The 19,628-nt window shown below is 37.7% G+C and overlaps 1 protein-coding gene across 4 annotated transcripts in view; it reads left to right on the top strand.

Moving 5' to 3' along the window:
* LOC141389948 (uncharacterized) overlaps positions 1–19,628 on the top strand; it is a 207,071-nt gene that overhangs the window by 46,822 nt on the left and 140,621 nt on the right. Inside the window, exon 1 of one of the 4 annotated variants that reach the window (XM_073962228.1) lies at positions 1,537–2,366. The exons of 2 other annotated variants lie outside the window; for them this stretch is intronic. The gene's annotated coding sequence lies outside the window, so the exon portion shown is untranslated. Of the gene's footprint in view, positions 1–1,536; positions 2,367–19,628 lie in introns of those variants that run through there. One more of the 4 variants, XM_073962230.1, reaches the window with a different exon arrangement.

Consider the following 19,628-nt stretch of genomic DNA (forward strand, 5'->3'; position numbering starts at 1 on the left):
AAATCAATATGCATATTTTTATACGGCATAATTATTGTGTTTGCTTTTTCTTGATTACAGGCTGAGGGTATATCAGTCAGCACAGCTGACTGTACTCTCATATATAATTGTTCCATAAACTTCCAAGGCGGGACAAGGGAGACTTCTCTCATATCAATGAGTTCACGCCGATTCATTTTAGCTCAATGATAAGGGACCTACTGTTTATTGCCGAGTCCGAACGCCGTGTCCTAAGACACCACTTTTAGAGAAGTTTTACATGGCTGAAATACTCAAGAAATGTCGCCAACATTACTGAGGGGTATTTTGCCACCGTTGAAAATTTGATGTTGCCTGGCCTGGGAATCGATCCCACGACCTTCAAGGTGCAAGGCGGGCGTGCATACCATTGCACACCGGTGGCACCCGTACTCTCTTACTCGCTTTTTTTGCAAAAGGTTGTCCTCGGGTTCTTTGTTCCTACTGTATAAGTTTTTCCACGGGCAAGTCTATACTTCTTGAGAAAATGACCCAAAACCTCTGAAAAACTCCCTACGGCCACCATCTCTCCCACAAAAGTTCAAAAATATTCGCTATAATGGTACACGCGATAACTCTTAAACAGAACAACTGATTGGACCCACCACACTTTGGATCTCGTAATCCTTTTCACAAAGGTCAACAATTTTGTTCAAGTGCAGTTTAAAATCATTTTGAGATGAAAGTTTCAGTTCACACAGGCTAAGGTACATCTCAGTCGGCAAAACTGACTGATACTTTTTTACCACATTGTGATAGGAGGTATTATGTCTTTGTGCATTTGTATGTAACATGCAAAATGAGACGATATAGACCCACAGTTCCTTCTAGGGATGTATATGGAATCGCACCGTTCAGGTTGCATTAATTGTTCGATTGGGGAAGGTCACATTTCTAGCTGTTATTGCTTTTAGTGAGAATCGGTTCAGATTTTGGTATTGCCCCATACATATTTCCGGCCGATCTCATGTATTTGATCCACGGGCGGCATTTAGTTTAGAAAATATTCGCCAAATTATATTGAAATTGGTTCAGATTTGATTTGAGGACAGTATGTCCAATTTGAGGAAATTTGAAATGTGTGACTGAATTTGGCCCTGAAAAAAGTTTGCCAAATAATATTCAGATTTAGACATAGCTCCCATATATATTGGACAGACATTTTGATAAATTTTGGAAAATATGACGCAATTTATTCGGAAAAAATTGCACCAAATTCAAATATTCAAATCGACTTCTATATTTTCCTCACTGGTTTTAAATTAAGTTCATGTGGAAATTTATCGTAAAGTTCTCAAGTGATGTCAAAATTGAAGAATTTTAAATACTTTTGGTCCACTATAAAATATCTTTATCTTAAGACATTCTACTATTAAAATATCATTTACCATCACTTATCATAAGCCCCTCGTTAGATATTACAAAATACAAACAGGCAATGTTGTAAATACCGTTAAATGTTTATGTGCATTTTTATTGTGGTTGTTGTTGTTTTTTTCACAGCTGTTACCGCAGTCACTGTCCTCAGTCTGGCTGGTCGTAACGCTGCAGTTTAGTAATTTACGCGCTTCTCTTAAACGTTTGCGTTTTTTCCAACTTGGTTCGTTGCGGTTGGCGCTCAGGCGAAAATCGCACATGGGCACAGTTGCATTCGAGCGATTCAAACAAACGAAACGGTTAGGAAAAACTAGAAACTAATTTCAAGACGTTCACAAAACGGATAAGAAGACGATAAAAAAAAAGAAGAAAAAAACGACTACAACAAACAACAAGAGTCAATAACGTTAGCCAAGACGTTACGTTACATTGCATTACCTTACCTTGTTATAATTGTTGTAAATTGTGTTTGAAAGAAGAAGAATAAAAATAATAATAATTGGAGCAGAAATCTTTATTAAAAACCAGCAACAACAAGAAAAAGAAAAAACGAACAACAACAAATAAAAAATGTATAAATTTATTTTTTATGAAATAATGATGATGATATGAATACTTAACCGGTAAAAATCATTTTGAAGTTCTTCGCGATTGCCTTTTTTCGGTTATCTGTTTTTCTTCATGTTCTCTGTGTTGTGAAAATCGCATAGCATTCATTGTTCGTTTTATGAATATAACGGTCTTTTAAGTGCACTTTATTTTTTGGTGATTATTTATGTGAGTGAATAAGTGTGTGCAATACTCATTATTAATTAAAATTAAAAGAAATACATATCTGGGTATTTGTGCGATTAAGCCGTAATCTTGCTTGCAATGATATGCTTGTTAAATTGAAATCTTGCAAAGCCAGCAGTAACATCATCATCATCACAATCGCAATTGTGCCATCAATAGTTGCAGCAAAAACAAAAGTAAGAAAATGTATTCATTTGATGCATTTCAATACCTTGTGGGCAGTAAAATAACACTAGCTTACAATAGGAATCATAATTATAATTTAGAAAATAGCACAAATGAGAAAGACTATAGTTATATACTATATAATATATAGTTATATATTATATATCTCGAGGAGATAAAGCGATTTTGAGATGTGTGTCTGTCCGTCCGTCCGTCTGTCCATTATAAATTGTAAACACGCTCCAGGCCTCAATTATGGACCGATCGTCACGAAATTTTGTATGGAGGTCGGGTTCAGATCAGAATAGATCCCTATTCCTATTGGTGATGGTCGTGAAATATTTAGCGGGTGAAATGGACCAAAAACATAATATTTATCCAATTTTCTAGCGGCTCCGTATGTCTCAATAATAGTCCGATCAACGCGTAATTTTAAATAAGGTAAGAGTATATCACAAAGGAGAAGCTTGCAATTTGAGATGGCGATCGGATAATATTTAGAGGGTTAAATGGATCAAAACTTTTGTGTGAAAATTGTGAAAATTTTTTATATACCGCTTATATCTTAATTACTGGAAGTGACATTCCAGACAAGTGAGATATACTTGAAAATGGAACGCTTGACGTTTCAATTGATGCCAATTATGTTGGTGTGCATGATCAGATAATAGAGTTAGCCTACTATATTCCGTTATTTGTTGTTAGTGTAATAATAAAATCGCTAGAAGTCGCAATTATATATAAATAGTCACGAAATTTTGCACCGGGTAAGAGTATAGGTCGAAAAAGATGCCTACAATTTTGAATGATGATCTTTCTTTAGCGGGTGAAATGGACCATTACTTTTGTATGAAAAATATAAAAATTTTATTTTTGGTCGATATTTGAATTCCTTGAGGACATATATATTTCGCAAAGCAGCCTACATATGGGAAAAAACTACTGACCTTTCCTGCAAAAATATAATGGGTTCTGTGTAGAGAACCACATTTTTATCCCATGCTACATATTGTCTCTCCAAAAGTTTATGTAACACCACGAAATATTCGTCCTAGACCCTTTATTTGGTATGCCAAAATTCATGTCTCGACGAGATAAAGCGATTTAGCGATGTGTGTCTGTCCATTAAAAATTTTAAACAAGCTTAAGGTCGCAATTATGGACCGATTGTAACGAATATTTTAAGGAGGTTGTGTTCGGGCAAGAATAGAAATAATTTGTTTTTGCTGATGAGCGTGAAATGTTCAGGGAATGAAATGGACCAAAAAAAAATTTTAACCAATTTTGTAGCGGCTCTGTAGGTCAAAATAATAACCTGCAAAATTTTAAACAAAGTTTGAGTTTATGAAGAAGAAGAAGAAGAAGCGTACAAACCAACGTGAAGATCAGATAATACTTAGCGGGTTAAATGGACTGAAACTTTTGTGTGAAATTGGTAAACATTTCAATAACGTAGCGGTTAAACAACGGAAGTTTGTGTGAACTAAATTTTCCTTTCCTGCTACAAACATGTCTTTGTCATGCTAGATAACTTTTTTTGTTTTAGTCATAAGTATTATACATTACATCTTTGATATTTGATATTTAAATTTTCGCAATCATTGAAAAGAAGTTCCGTGGTCCAGGGATAAGGTATCCCATGGTCGGCTTCGTCCGAATATAGACTTTTCTTACTTGTTTTAGTTTAAGTGCAGTTTAAGAGCTGTTTTGATGTTATTACCGATTACAACGATATACATGCCGCCGGTAAGGATTATGTTAAACCGGAAGAAGGAAGTAAGGCCGCATGAAAAGGTGGTATACCAACCGAACTGTTCAATATCTTTCAAGAATATCGCCCCACTCTGATGCATCTGCTGGTTTGCTCCATCTTGGCATTATATGTCCTGTTCACAATTAAGGAGATTAAACTGTTTTCTCAAACTACAGAATTATAAGTCAGCTTCCTATTGACATCATAGGTCGTTCTGTAAACGAAGTTACAGATACCCTTAACAAGTAACAAGACAGATATATACCCGCAACCTGTGTGAATTGAAACATTTATTTACGGACAGATCGAATGTAATTAGGGTCTTTTCAGAATTGCGTGGCTCTTTTTAAACACTTGAGCTTGCCGACAAAAATGTGGATTAGGATTAAAGTTCAAAACTATTGTGGAGGAGGTACTTAAAAGAATCCCAGCAAAATTTGAAGGAAGGGGTTCCATGCAATGACGTGATTTCATGGCATCTTTTGCATTGGTTCAAACGAAGTCGTGAAAGATCCGATCTTTTCATTAGCATTTGAACCAAAGCAAAGGAGTTCGTGAAAGAACCGATCTTTTCATCCGCATGTGAACCCATGTAAAGGAAGTCGTGAAAGATCCGATCTTTTCATCAACATTTGAAGCCATTCCATCGATTCAATATAGTTGAGTTTTGAGTTTTTTGTACACATTTTCCTAAATATATAAGATTAATTATTTACAATAGGCTTGATGTTGTCGGAGACTCGATATCACAACCAACGTTGTCCAAAATCTCGTCGTAATGATAATGTCATTGCAAAGAGTTGGTGAAAATGATATGCCAAAGCATTGGAGGAAATGACATGCCAAAGCATTGGTGAAAATGACATGTCAAAGCATTGGTGTTAATGACATGCTTTGGATCCAAAAATCAATAGCATCTTTTGGAGTCCACGCTCATATAAAATTTATCGATGAAGATGCTAAAAAGATGACATGCCAGCTCACTTGCACCCATGATTGAATGGCATCTTTGGCATCGAACATTTTGCTGGGATGGAGCAATTTGGTTCATTATGAAAGTGGATCTTATTTTGAGATCTTTTCGATAGATATCGCGCACACTAGTCATTTCAGTGGGTCATCATATAACTTTTGGACCAGTATGCCAAAGGATCTTCGAAGGACCCTAAACTGAACGTACACATAAATATTGAAATTTTGTGGGGGAGGTACCCTAAGAAGACGACCGATATGAGTCATTTAAGAAGTTAAATCAAATTTGGAAAAAAATTTTAGGAGATCCGAAGTTTGGAACAAATCCGAAGTTTGGAACACATGGTTGCCTCGTTCAAGAGAGTGCTTACCATTTTAGTGACCTTTTTTAAATGTTGGGGAGAAGTACCGGAAGCTGTGGATCGGTATTTCCCATCTTCGTACTTAAACTAAGTTTGGACAAAATATGACGAAGATCAAAGCCATCATTTATGGTGCCACAGGGGGTATTTTACAACATTCGGGCTGTTTTCTCAAGAAGAGTAGACTTGCGCCTGAAAATACGTGTACCGTCGTAATTGAGGCAGCGAATGCAATTTGTTTCAACAAAAATCAAAGTGATTCGAGAGCAGGTCTTAAAGTGAACTTATCCGAAATTTTGTGTGGGAGATACCCGAAGAAGTGGGCAAATATAGTCCACATTCGAACTTGATCTATATATGGTAGATATATCTTCTTCTTCTTTATTTGCAAATCCGTATTCGGATATTAGCGATCATACAATGTTAATTATGACAGAGTTATTTGGTTATATGTTATAAAATTAAAAATTTCATTCAATTATAGCTAGTTATCTGTTTCTGGCGGCGCTTAAAAGGCTTATTTCATCTTGGTGTCCTGTCCATTCCTGAATGTTTTTGATCCATGTTATTTCTCGTCTTCCTCTTGGTCGGCGTCCTTCTATTTTGGTTCTTATGATAGCTTGGAGGAGATTATATTTGCTATTTCTCATAAGGTGTCCCAAATAAGCAGTTTTTCTCGCTTTTATCAATCTGATCATTTGACTTTCGGTATTCATTCGTCTCAGTACTTCATTATTTGAGATGTGATCTGTCCAGGATATTTTAAAGATCCGTCGGTATATCCAAACCTCAAACGAGTGCAGTCTTCTTTCGTCTGCTGCTTTTAGCGTCCATGTTTCTGCCGAGTATAATAAAACGGACCATATGTAGCATTTAACAAATCGTTTTTTAGTTTCCATGGTTATGTCATGGCTCGTTAGTATTTTTCTATATTTAAAAAAAGAGTTTCTTGCCATTTCAATTCGGCATTTTATTTCTTTTGGTATATCCCAGTGGTCATTAATTTGCACTCCGAGGTATTTGAATTTGGAGACTCTTTCTATTTGAGTTCCATTAATGTATAAGGGAATGTTGGATTCGATATTTCTTCTACTTATAATCATATACTTCGTCTTTATTATATTAATCTTTAAGGCATATGACTTACTAGAATTTTCAAGAGCATCTACTAGCTTTTGTAATCCTGCGAGGCTGCTTGCAAGTAATGTGGTGTCGTCGGCATAACGTATATTGTTTATGAATGTATTATTTATTCTAATTCCGATATTTTTCCCACATATTGACTCCTCAAATATTTTTTGGGAATACACATTAAATAGAAGAGGGGATAGTATACAACCCTGCCTTACGCCTTTTGAAATAGGAACATCGTTGGTAAGTTCACCATCTATATGAATGTTGGCTATCTGTTGCCAGTACAGGTTTCTAATGCATTTAAGGTCACTTTCATCTAATCCAATTGATATCAAAATTTCCATCAACTTGTCATGGTTGACCGTGTCGGTAGATATATAAGGATGTGTAAAGTATGGACCAAACCGGTCACTCCCGTCAAGAGTTATCGTGAGCACAATTTTTCAGAACTTTTGTGGGGGAGTGGACCGATATGGCTTATCTTCGAAATTAAACTAAGTTTGTATAAAAAAATACGAATGGCAAATTTTGGACCGAATCGGCAGATCCGTTCGAGAGTTATCCTGTGGTCCACTCCGATATAACCAATCGTCGCACTTAAACTAAGTTTGGGCAAAATATTACGAAAGTCAAATTTTGGACCGAATCGATTGATCCGTTCGAGAGTCATCGTGCGTTCCAACCGGCTATCCGAAATATTGTTAACAATTTATCCCGAACAGGTCTGTTCCTAAGCATAAATGTTTGGACTTTTGTGAGGGAAGTTTCAAAAAAAGTTGCCCGATATATTCCATCTTCGAATTTGATGAAAGTTTGTAATTACGATGCTCAAAGGCTGGACCAAACCGAGGACTCACTTTAAGAGCCATAGTGGGTGGCCGTAGCGTTTTTTACCGCATTATGACATTTTTCGTGTTATTTGTCGCGTAAAATGTACTAAACGAACCTAGGCAGGCCCCTAAACTGCAAATTTACGAAAAAAATTCTACCGCCGTGAAAGAGGCCGAGCACACAACCTGCTTCATAAAAATTCATGCCGATCCGACAAGAGTCCCTAAAATGCACTTGTGTAAAACATTTTGAAAAGTTTTGTGGGAGGCACTCGCAGGAACTGACCGATATAGGCAATATTCGAATCAGATCTATATCTGGAGGAAATATTACGGCGAAAAAGCTTGAACTCAATCTGTTCTTGAACTTTTGTTCGGGAGGTACCCGAAGGAATGGATCGATAAGAAACATTTTCGAACTTGATCTAAGTTTGGATTAAATACTACGAGAACCAAATCTTGAACCAAATCGTTTTCTTCGTCTAAGAGATATCTCACGTACCATTTTAGCAAAATCATTTTGAACTTTTGTGGTGGATGTACCCGAAGGAGTGGATCCATAAAACCATCTTTGAACTTTATAGAAGATTATCACAAAATCTTTGATATACAAACCAGCGCAGTATCCGGTTGCAAAGGTGTTGAGTGTGCTACTACATCTGGAGGGGTCTTTACAGATATCGGGCCATTTTCTCAGGAAGTAAGAACTTGCCCTAAAAAATTCAAACGATTCGAGATATGGTCCTTCTACGAGCTTGATTTTGCACCGAATCGGTTGATCTGTGTTCCATTGCTAAAATTTTTTGAAACCGATTTCGTCCAAACATACTTGGGATCGTAAGAAAGGGAATATAACATCTTTAGCATAAAGCAAGTTGATGCTATCGTCGCGCAATGCGTCTACAGAACTCAGACCAGCAACTGATGTAATTGGTATTTACAATCTTTAGGTAGTTGAGGACTTGTATGACGTTACTTATACGTTTTGGAACTAGTACAGTGAACTAGGAAACAAATTTCCCAAATCTAACAAATAGAGAGGAATTTAAATATATTCTAAGTTCTGCTTATAGAAAAAATGTTCTGTAGAATACCACCTAAGTGAGTAGGGGTTCCTGACTAATATAGCAGCCCATAGCACGCTACAACTTTAAATGGAAGGTGCATACACCTGGGAAGTTCTTGAGGATTTTGAACCTTCATAGATGAGAAAATCAAAAAACAAAAAAATCGCCGGAGCGCTTTTTAATAAATCGCGGTTAAAGTGGCATATTTAAGGGTTTTTTAGGTTTTCACGATTTTGCTTGGAAAGCGCAATTCTTATTGAAAGGGTACTACAGAAAATGTTGTAGCTATGAAAATTTTCTACAAGATTGGTGTTTATGGTACTTTCGTAGGTTTTACCGTTTTTGAGATATAGAAGTTCAAGTTGGGACAATGCACTGACTGACTGTCTCTTTATAAAACAGTGTCATGACTGCAATTTCCCAACTTAAATTTATATATGTATCTCAAAAATGGTACAACCTAAGAAACAAATACCAAAACCAATCTTGTAGAGAATTTTCACAGCTACAGGATTTTCTTTATACACATTCCGATAGGACTTGTGGTTTTCAAGCAAAATCCTGAAGACCTGAGAAAAAATCCTAATGATTGATCTGAACTTCTATATCCCAAAAACGGTAAAACCTACGAAAATACCATAAAAGTCAATCTTGAACAGAATTTTCACTGCTACAACATTTTTTTAGTCCCATTCCGGTAGGGCTTGCGGTGTCCAAGCAAAATCAAAACAAAACCTTAAAAATGCCAATTTGAATCACAATTTTTTTAAAAAGCGCTTCGGCGATTTTTTTTGTTTTTTTTTATTTTTCTCATCTATGAAAATTGTAGTTTCAGAATCCGCAAAAACTGCCTGTGTGTAAGCACCTTCCATTTAAAGTTGCTTCAAGAGCACCGTGATATAAAAGGTTATACCTGATTTTCGGTGCTTTGAAGTTTACAGCAACATTATTCAGAGTTTCCTGTTTGTACCATTGGACGTCTCTCTCTCTAGGTCATTAAAATCTGTCATATTGACGGAAGCCTAAAAGAAGCCTGTCCAAAAGATTGTTGCATAGATGATCACTGAAGCTGGTATTGCATCCACAATATCTTGTCGTCTTAATGTACTAATAAAATGTTCACCTCCTAATGTAAATTGAGTGCCATGGTGGTGCAATGGCATGCACACCCACCTTGCACATAGAAGATCGTGTGTTCGATTCCCCGGCTAGGAAACATCAAATTTTCTACGGTGGGAAAATACCCCTCAGTAATGTTGGCGACATTTCCTGAGTATTTCAGCCATGTAAAACTTCTCCACAAGTGGTGTCCTAGGACATGTCGTTCGGACTTGGCGATAAACTGTAGGTCCCATATCTTTGAGTGAATCTGGGTGAACTCATTGATATGAGAGAAGTCTCCGTTGTCCCGCCTGGGATATTTGTGAAACAATTATTATTATTAATGAAAATTGTCTACTGGTGTCATGAGGAGATACTGTCCTCAATATTCGACACTCTGAATATTGTTCCACTGCATCACTAACATTTGCATACCACACTGTTGCCATATAACCGACCGACCTATTGCTTTGTAAGAAGTCAAAAAACAAGTGATAGAAATTGGTACACCATCGACCAATATGTTTAGGGTAATCCTCATTTCAGCCGTTCAAGTGGTGAACAGGGTGGCAGTAGATTTAGCGACGGATATTTTTATATTGTGGTGGTACCTCTCAATTGAGAGGGCTCTTATACGTCGTAGCACACTCCTGTTTGCCCTATCATTCTCGGGGTACTCTATAAATTGCTGATTAAAATAAAAGGCTTACCTCTTTGGACCAGCCGCAGTCATGTCGTTGAAAGTAACAGCCCTTCTATTATCCTACTTTCCCGGATTCAAGAGTGATTTACTTGGTTACTTAATTATACCCTCAGCCTTTAAGCTAAAGAGGGTATTTACACTTTGATACGACCAAAAATGTGCCTCATCGAAATAATGGTTTTAGACCCCAAGTATGTTTGTACGATATCCGTTTCAGAAAAATTTGAGTAGATCTAGCAATGTCCGTCCGTCTGTCCGTCTGTCTGTCTGTCTGTCTGGCAGGCTTGCGCGCACGATAACTCTCGAATGGATCAATCGATTCGGTTCAAATTTTGGGTATCGAAATATTTTGTCCAGATTCGATTTAAGTTCGAAGTTGGGCCATATAGGTCCACTCCTTCAGGTACCTAACCCACAAATGTTCAAAAAATGCCGCAAAACTTGTGCGCACGATAACTCTTGTAGGGAATAACCGATTTGGTCCATACTTTGCACATCGTATAATTTCTTCTAAACTTAGATGAAGTTCCAATATGGACTCAATCGGTCCACTCCTTCGGGTATCTCCCACACAAAATTTCGGAAAAGTTCAGTTTAGGGCCTGGTCTCGATTCGCTTTGATTTTTGTTTACACAAGTTGTATTCGCTGTCCTCTATACGACGCAGTAAGTTTCATTAGGGGCAAGTCCATAATTCCTGAGAAAATAGCCTGAAAGTTACAAAAAACCCTATGACACCGTGTGTAGTGGTTAGAGCGCAAGATAACTCTCGAACGGATCTGCCGATTCGGTCCAAAATTTGGCTTTCGTTATATTTTGTCCAAACTTAGTTCAAGTTTAAAGATGGATTATATCGGTCCACTCCTTCCGGTACCCCATAAAAGTTCGAAAATGTTCGGAAAATTTGTGCGTACGATAACTCTTGAAGGAAGTAACCGATTTGGTCCATACTTTGCACATTATGAAATTTTTATCAGACTTAGAATAGGTTCCAATATGGACTCAATCGGTAAACTCCTTCGAGTACCCCCACACAAAATTTCGGAAAAGTTCAGTTTAGGACCTGCTATCGAATCGCCTTGGTTTTTGTTGTAACATCTTGTATTCAATGTCCACTATACGAAGGTACAAGTTTCCTCAAGGGCAAGTTCATACTTTCTGAAAAAATAGCCTGAAAGTTGAAAAACAAACCCTATGACACCATGTTTATGGGTTGAAGCGCAAGATAATTCTCGAACGGAAATGCCAATTACGGCCAAAATTTGGCCTTCGTAATATTGTTTCCAAACTTACTTTAAGTTCGAAGATAAGCCATATCGGTCCACTCCTTCAGGTACCTACCCCACAAAAGTTCAAAAATATTCGGAAAAATTGTGCGCACAATAACTCTTGATGGGAGTGACCGATTTGGTCCATACTTTACACATTCTCATAATATCTACCAGATATAGATCAGGTTCGAATATGGACTATATTTGTCCACTCCATCCCATACCTCCCACACAAAATTTTGGATAAGTTCACTTTAAGACCTGATATCGAATCACTTTGATTTTTGTTGAAGCAACTTACATTAGCTGCATCAATGACGGCAGTAAAAGTTTTTTTCAGGGGCAAGTCCATACTTCTTGAGAAAACAGTCCGATAGTTGTAAAAAATCCCTATGGCACCATATGTAGTGGCTGGAGAGCTCGAACCGAACAATGCGTTCGTCCACACTTTGGATATTGTAATCTTTCTTCGAATATAAGATGAAATTCGAAGGTGGTGCTTATAGGTCCACTCCTTCCGGTACCTCCCCCACAAAAGTTCGAACATATTCGCTTAAATGGTACGCGCGATTTCTCATAGACGTAGCAACCGATTTGGTCCAAACTTTGGATTTTTAAATATTTCTAAACTTTGTTTATGTTCACACCCACACAAATATTCAACTTTTTTTTCGCTTATCTCAGCATTAATCCTATGCATACTTTTGTCGGTTCATACGTCCAAACTTTTTAAAACCCCCCTAAATCCATAAGTTTTTTTTCATTTGGGAAAAAAAGTATTTCAATCCACACAGGCTGAGGGTATATCTCTGTCGGCAAAGCCGACTAATACTTTTTTACCTGTTCTGTGCCAATTTTGTATTGCATCAGGAGACATAGCCACTTATTTTCGCCTTTGCTCGCTTACCGGCGTGTTGACTTCAGAAATTACATAGTTCCTTAACTCTTGGGTCTGTAGGGTTCGTACGACGAAGCTCATCACGATCATTTGCTAGTGCTGTTGCCACAGCTGGGTGACGTACGGAATGGAAGATACCAAGGAACGGTCCTGACCGGCTTTAACATGGCAAAGCCCAGGATTTATCTTGGTCCCTCTTTCATCTCAAGTGGACACTGACCTCTCGTGGTGTCACCTGGAAAACTGCCTTTAACACCCGTTAAAGGTAGTGAGCTAACATGTGCCGCGCGTTCACCCATAAGAACGTTAAACACTTGGGTTTGGGCGTCGGGTTGGTAACCCTCCTCTAGAAAAATCAGCCTAATATGAAAAACGAAAGAAAATACAAACAAACCCCTCTAAAGTAGACGAACCCCGCAAACGTTTTAAGGACCATAATCTGCGAATCTGTACCTGGAATGTTCGCACTCTGTAAAGAGAAGGTGCAGTTTACGCATTGGCAGACGTACTTGAAAAGTACAAGGCCGGCATTATTGCCATACAGGAAATACGATGGAACGGGAAAGGAGTCACAACAACACCTAAAGGTGACGCACTGTATTATAGCTGCCATGACACAAAGCATCAGTTTGCTTGCGGATTTGTAGTTGGACGGAGGTTAAAACATCTGGTCTCCAGCTTCACCCCAGTGAATGAAACACTCGCTGCAATTCGATTAAAAGCAAAATTCTTCAACATCGGCTTTATTTGCGCTCATGCTCCCACTTAAGGCAAGGACGAACAGACCAAAGATATATTTTACGAGCGCTTAGAAGAAACTTATGACCGTTGCCCTGCCCATGACATTAAAATTTTACTAGGCGATTTTAATGCCAAAATTGGAGAGGAGAATATCTTTGGCCCAACAGTCGGGAAATTCAGTCTCCACAGTGAAACATCTGACAATGGTATGAGGCTGATAGACTTTGCATCTGCAATAAACATGGTAGTTAGCAGTACCAGATTTAAGCATCTCGATATTCATAAGGGCACCTGGCTGTCGCCAGATCAAAGAACAAGAAATCAAATTGATCACGTTGTGATAGATGGAAGATATTCATCAAGCGTGTTGCATGTACGATCGTTCCGAGGTGCAAACATAGACTCGGACCACTATCTTGTTGCAGCAAAGATACGTACCAGATTGAACGTAGCAAACAAAATGCGAACAGACACAACACGGAAGTTGGACATCGGTAAGCTGCAATCACAACAGATAGTCACAGCATATTTCACTCAACTGGCCCAACTGCTTAATCAAAGCACTCCTTGTCCCGATAGCATATCAGGACAATGGCAAAACCTTTCCCACTCCATGCAAACAGCCGCAAAATCAGTACTTGAATACCAGAGACCTCCACCAAGGAATCCATGATATGACCAGGAGTGTCGTGCTGCTACCGAAGAGAAAAATGCAACATATAGGGCTAATTGACAATCAGTAGCAACGCGTAGCGCACGAGAGGGGTATCGGGAGAAAAGGAGAGATGAGAAACGTCTTTTCCGCAGGAAAAAGAGAGAGATGGAAAAGCGGGAGTGTGAACAAATCGAGATGTACGGGAGACAGAACTGATGGCTTTGGAACTGGCACATCCTCCTGTAAAGACCAAGGTAATCTGGTAACTGATACAGATAGTGTGCTAAGGATATGGAAAGAGCATTTTTCCAAACTGTTGGTATCCAATAGTAGCGAAGTCAACGAAGATACCACAGATCCAATCCCAGAAGATGGTAATGAATGTATACCACACGGCCAAGATGAGGTAACGACAGCAATAAACCGGCTGAAGAATAATAAGGCAGCAGGAGCAGATGGCCTACCAGCCGAGCTGTTTAAAACCGGAGGCGACACGCTGATAAGCTGTATGCATCAGCTAGTTAGCTCCATCTGGCAGGAAGAACGCGTACCCGACGATTGGAACCTGAGCATCCTGTGTCCCGTCCATAAGAAAGGAGATAATACTTTATGCTCCAACTATAGGGGCATAAGTCTTCTCCCTATCGCCTACAAGATAGTTTCAGGGATATTGTGCGAACGACTAAAGCCCATGATCAAGGAAATAATTGGACCATACCAATGCGGCTTTAGATCTGGCAAGTCCACCATTGACCAGATATTTACCCTGCGGCAAATCCTGGAGAAGACCCAAGAGATGCAGATCGATACTACCACCTTTTTGTCGATTATAAAGCAGCCTTCGACAGCCCGCTACGTTCAAAGGTATTCCATGCAATGCCTGAATTTGGTATCCCCGCAAAGCTCATCCGGCTTTGTAAAATGACTCTAACTGACACAAGATCTTCAGTTAAAATAGGAAAGAACCTTTCCGAAGAGTTTTGTACCAAAAGAGGTTTCAGGCAAGGAGACAGCCTTTCGTTTGATCTTTTCAACATCCTGCTAGAAAAGGTTATACGAGAGGCAAACGTCAAAAGAAGTGGCACAATCTACACTAATAGCCACATGTTACTTGTTTATGCTGATGATATAGACATCATGGGACGATCAGTAAAAGAAGTAACCGATACGTTTATGAACGTCGAAGGAGAATCTGCTAAAGTGGAACTGGCGGTAAACGCCGAGAAGACCAAACTGATGGTGTCGACGCGCAATGCGTCCATTGAGATCGGACCAACTGTTGAAGTTGGTTCCTATAACTTTGAGGTAGTAAAAGTCTCCGTATACCACGGCACGGCCGTAAACACAACAAACGACATCAGTTGTGAAATAAAAAGAAGATTTGTATTGGCCAACAGATGCTTCTTTGGCTTAAGTAAGCACTTTAAAAACAAAGCCACAACTCGTCAAACAAAAATAACGTTTTACAAAACACTGATACTACCCGTGCTGATGTATGGTTCCGAAGCCTGGGTACTTGCGCAAGCAGATATGGAAGTGCTTGGCGTGTTTGAGAGAAAAATACTTCGAAAGATTTACGGACCGATCTGCGTTAACGGGATGCAGCGATTGCGTTGCAATATGAGCGATGATGAACCCACTAAAAAGGCGTATAAATTCGAGCCACATGGCGGTGCACGCAGAATTGGCAGACCAAAGAGTAGATTGCGCAAACAAGTGGATGAAGAGATGACAAGGCGCGGTATTCCAAAAAGCTAAGCACTAAACAGAGAGAATTGGAGATCTTTTATTAGTTCGGTCTATGGAACAAATGTTTTGTAATGGGCCAGCTAAGTAAGTAAGTAAGTTGTCACTGCTGGGAAATTTGGTCTAATTGCAACCAAGAGGTATGTGTCCGCGGCTGCAGCTGGGATCGTGCCCCGAAAATTTTCTTAGCTGCCCGATAATCTTAGACAAGAAGATAGTCTCAGCCAAGTGAAATGCCGAGTTGCGTGGACACACCGTTTATCAGAGCGGTTAATGACAATCTCCTCTTACCAAAACGTGGATATGTCTTCTAATTTGACCTGCCTATACAAAAAAGTCACTCGGTCACTTACAAAAATATAGCATTCTAGTTCAATTATTGTGGACGCTTAAGTGATTACAACGGACGGACTGACGACACTTTATGTTGTCGCAAATGATTATTTCCAAACGTTAATATTCTTCCCATACTATGGTGGAGGGTATCAAAAAACCCCTAACTTTGTCCAAAAGTTAGTAGTTCATATCAATAATACAAAATATCGGTAGTATAACACTTTGCCTTGTAAAGGGCTGTTTACACCATCTATCAATGACATATGAGCTGTCATTTCTTTCACCCATTCGACATTCTCTATGTTTGTCAAAATTGACGTCATCCATATAACTTTCAATTTGTGCGTTCATACCTACAAGTGTTATTTTCGTATGACATAACCTATAAATATAAAAACACATTTTTTTGTCATTGTTTACATTTATTGTTGAGTTGCAAATTTGCGCAAATTTTAATTTTGGTTAAAGGAAAATTAATATCTAGCATGTTTGTTGTGGTAGAATAGGTTTTTGGGGTTATAGAGGCATTTATGTTTTTTCCACAAAGCAATCATTTCCAAGACTGCTTCTTTCGACCAATCGATCTGAAAATTACATTATAAACACTCTTTCTTTACTTTTCTAAATATTTAAATATACATAACTTTCCATTTTCTTTTTTAAAAGATTTTGTTCTCCTTTTTTTTTTGAGAATGCCAGAAAACAGCTGATAAATTTATGTTTACATACAAGAATGCCGTATCAAATAGAGCGCTCCCTAAATGAAAAATTTACATATGAGTTGCCAAATCATTTTGATAGATGAAAATTTTCATAGTGGTCACACTATGTGTACAACATTCGCAGGTAGAAAATTTGACATCTCACACGACATTGATAGATGGTGTAAACAACCCTTAAGGTGTTATTTGCCTCATATGGCTTTCAACTTTTATCTTCGTTATGTCAGTATTATATTTCTTTTTGTTTTTGTAGCTTGGTGTAATTTTTCATACATAAGAATTTTCTTCTTCTGTTCATTTGGCTTTAGGTCAGTAGAAATAAAAAACATAAAGTTTGTTTTTTAATGTTGATTTATTTTTCCGATATTTCGACTATCATCGATAGTCATCATCAGGGAGTTGTTGGATGGTTTAGTTATTCTCTGAACTTAGCACATCTTCTTTTATTGACAAGAGTTTTCCAATTGAATTGATTTCTTTATAAATTAAGCGCCCATAAAAACATCTGAACCCTCAGATACTACCTCAAAGTGCAATTCGATTTTTCGCATTTCAATGCTTCATGGTTTTACTTTTTCCGAAGATTTCTTTTGCAATGAATGTAATTAAAAATGTTTTCTGAGTGCCAGAAGATATTTTTCATTTTCATTTCGAAGTTTTCGCTTCAATAAATGTGATATTTAATTAATGAATTATTTTTGGCATTTATTTGGCCGTCATAGTTTTTGCGGTCATATACAATTTCTATTTCATTCGATTGTTTGTGGTTAGCCAAGCGATGAAGAATCATTAATTTGTGCTATGATACCCTCTTGAATGGTATCCGTGTATTGTTTTGCGATTACACAATAAAGTGAGGTAATTAAATAATATAAGAGATGTTTAAAATATGATTTATGAACAATAAAGCTTAACCAACAGCGTTTAAGAAATGAACCAAGCTTTTTGTTTAAAACTACCAGTTTTTAAATAGCGATACGTGAGTTTAGTTTTGTTGTGTTATTTAGCATTTATAGTTATTGTGGTCTGCTTTTTTATGCAACAATAAATTTCGATTCTAAACTGCTAAGTATACTTAGATACCATATAAGTCGATGTGCCAGTATCGCAACTTGTGCACCACTAGGGCTTTCCATCAAAGTATATGCCTACCGACTGAGAGATTAGTTCAAAAATAATTTTTTCTTATTCCCATTAGGCTGGGCCATCATCATTTTATTAATTGGAGTAGCCTAGCCTAAGAACTTATTGTAATCCCATACCATACATATTTAATCTCTAAGTTCCCTTCGTTTTATTAGCACTCATGCCATCGAACTTCATGCAATTATGAGCAACAATCTTTAATAGCTTGAAATGACACCTCCAAACATCCCGGAACTTTCCAACTAAGTACAATTGTTTAAATAATTCTTAACTGTCGTAGCTAAGTCTTTGTTGTATTACCTCAAATGTTTATTTTTAAAATATGAGTGTGACAGGCACCGGTTAACACCCGGCAGACAGATACATACATTGTTAATATACCAGACTCCCAATACAAACAGTTGCATTGATTTAAATGTTGTGTGGTCATAAATCGATTGTACAAAATGGAATGCGACAAGTGAATGCACTCAAATTCTAAATTGAATTGGAGGTAGGAAGCAAAACAATATTTAGTTCCTGTTCTGAGATAATTACATTTGGAAAAAAACACACACACCACGTTTACAACAAAAACACGCACACGCATTTTCAAAAATAAATACAAAAAAATACGAGCATACCAAAAAACACACTTTTCATATTTATGAATTTAATTGAAATAAATGATTCAAAAACATGTTTCGAATATTTTTAACTGTAATTTTTTCTGATACACTGTTTCATTGGAAATTAAATATTATTGAAAAAATTTTATGATTCGTGTGTAAAACTTTGCGACTTAGTTGCGATTTTATGGTTTCATATAAACCTGGGAACATGTAGCTTTTTAGCCTTGCTAATTACAGTTATAAGTTATTTAGCCTTGCTAATTACAGTTATAAAGTCGTGTCATGCTGTCATGTTATTATACTCTCCACCATATGGAGGGTATAATTAAATTTGTCATTCCGTTTGTAACACATCGAAATATTCGTCGGAAACCCTATAAAGTATATACATATATTATTGATCAGCATAAAATCCTATGTCGATTCAACCATGTCTGTCTGTCCGTCTGTCTGTTGAAATCAAGATACGGCTCGCAATTTTAAAGATAGAGAGTCAATATTTGGTATAGAAGTTTTTATTGCAGGATGGTTGGTATTGAAAATGGGATATATCGGTCCACGTTTTGATATTGCCCCCCATAGAACGGTACCTCCCGATTTTCCCCTACCAAAAAGGCTGAAATTTGGTATTTAGTTATCGTTGGGTGTATAAAACTTTCCACCTGAAATTTGTTGGTAAAAGTCCACGCATTCATATAGCCCCCATAGAACGGTACCTCCCGATATCGGTCCAGAGTATAAAAATACTTGTCCGGTAGAGAGTTTGTGCTCTCCATAGTTGGTCCATCTGCTTCAGATATACCAAGGATTTCTATGTTAAAGCGGGATGCTCCTCTTGCGACTTGAGCCAGTTTACCCGATTGAAAAAGTGTTCTTACATTCCAGGTTGCAATTCGTGTCCGTTTTTTCATGCTAAGGGTCGTTGTCAAATTTCGATTCATTATACCCGACACCACCTTGTGGTAAGGGTATTATGTGTTAGTGCATTTGTATGCAACATGCCTAAATGTGCCAAATTATATAAAAATCGGTTCAGATTTGGATATAGCTCCCATATAAATTTTCGGCCGATTTTTGGTATTTGGTGCTCGAAAGACGTTATATATGTCCGATCTCAATGAAATTTGGAATGTCTGACGAAATTTGGTCTAGAAATAAGAGTGCCAAATTTTATCGATATCGGTTCGGATTTGGATATAGCTCCCATATATATTTTCGCTCGATTT

This window comes from Musca autumnalis, unplaced genomic scaffold (genome assembly GCF_047663935.1).
Source record: "Musca autumnalis isolate F117 unplaced genomic scaffold, ASM4766393v1 scaffold_1, whole genome shotgun sequence".
Classification (NCBI taxonomy): Eukaryota; Metazoa; Arthropoda; class Insecta; order Diptera; family Muscidae; genus Musca; species Musca autumnalis.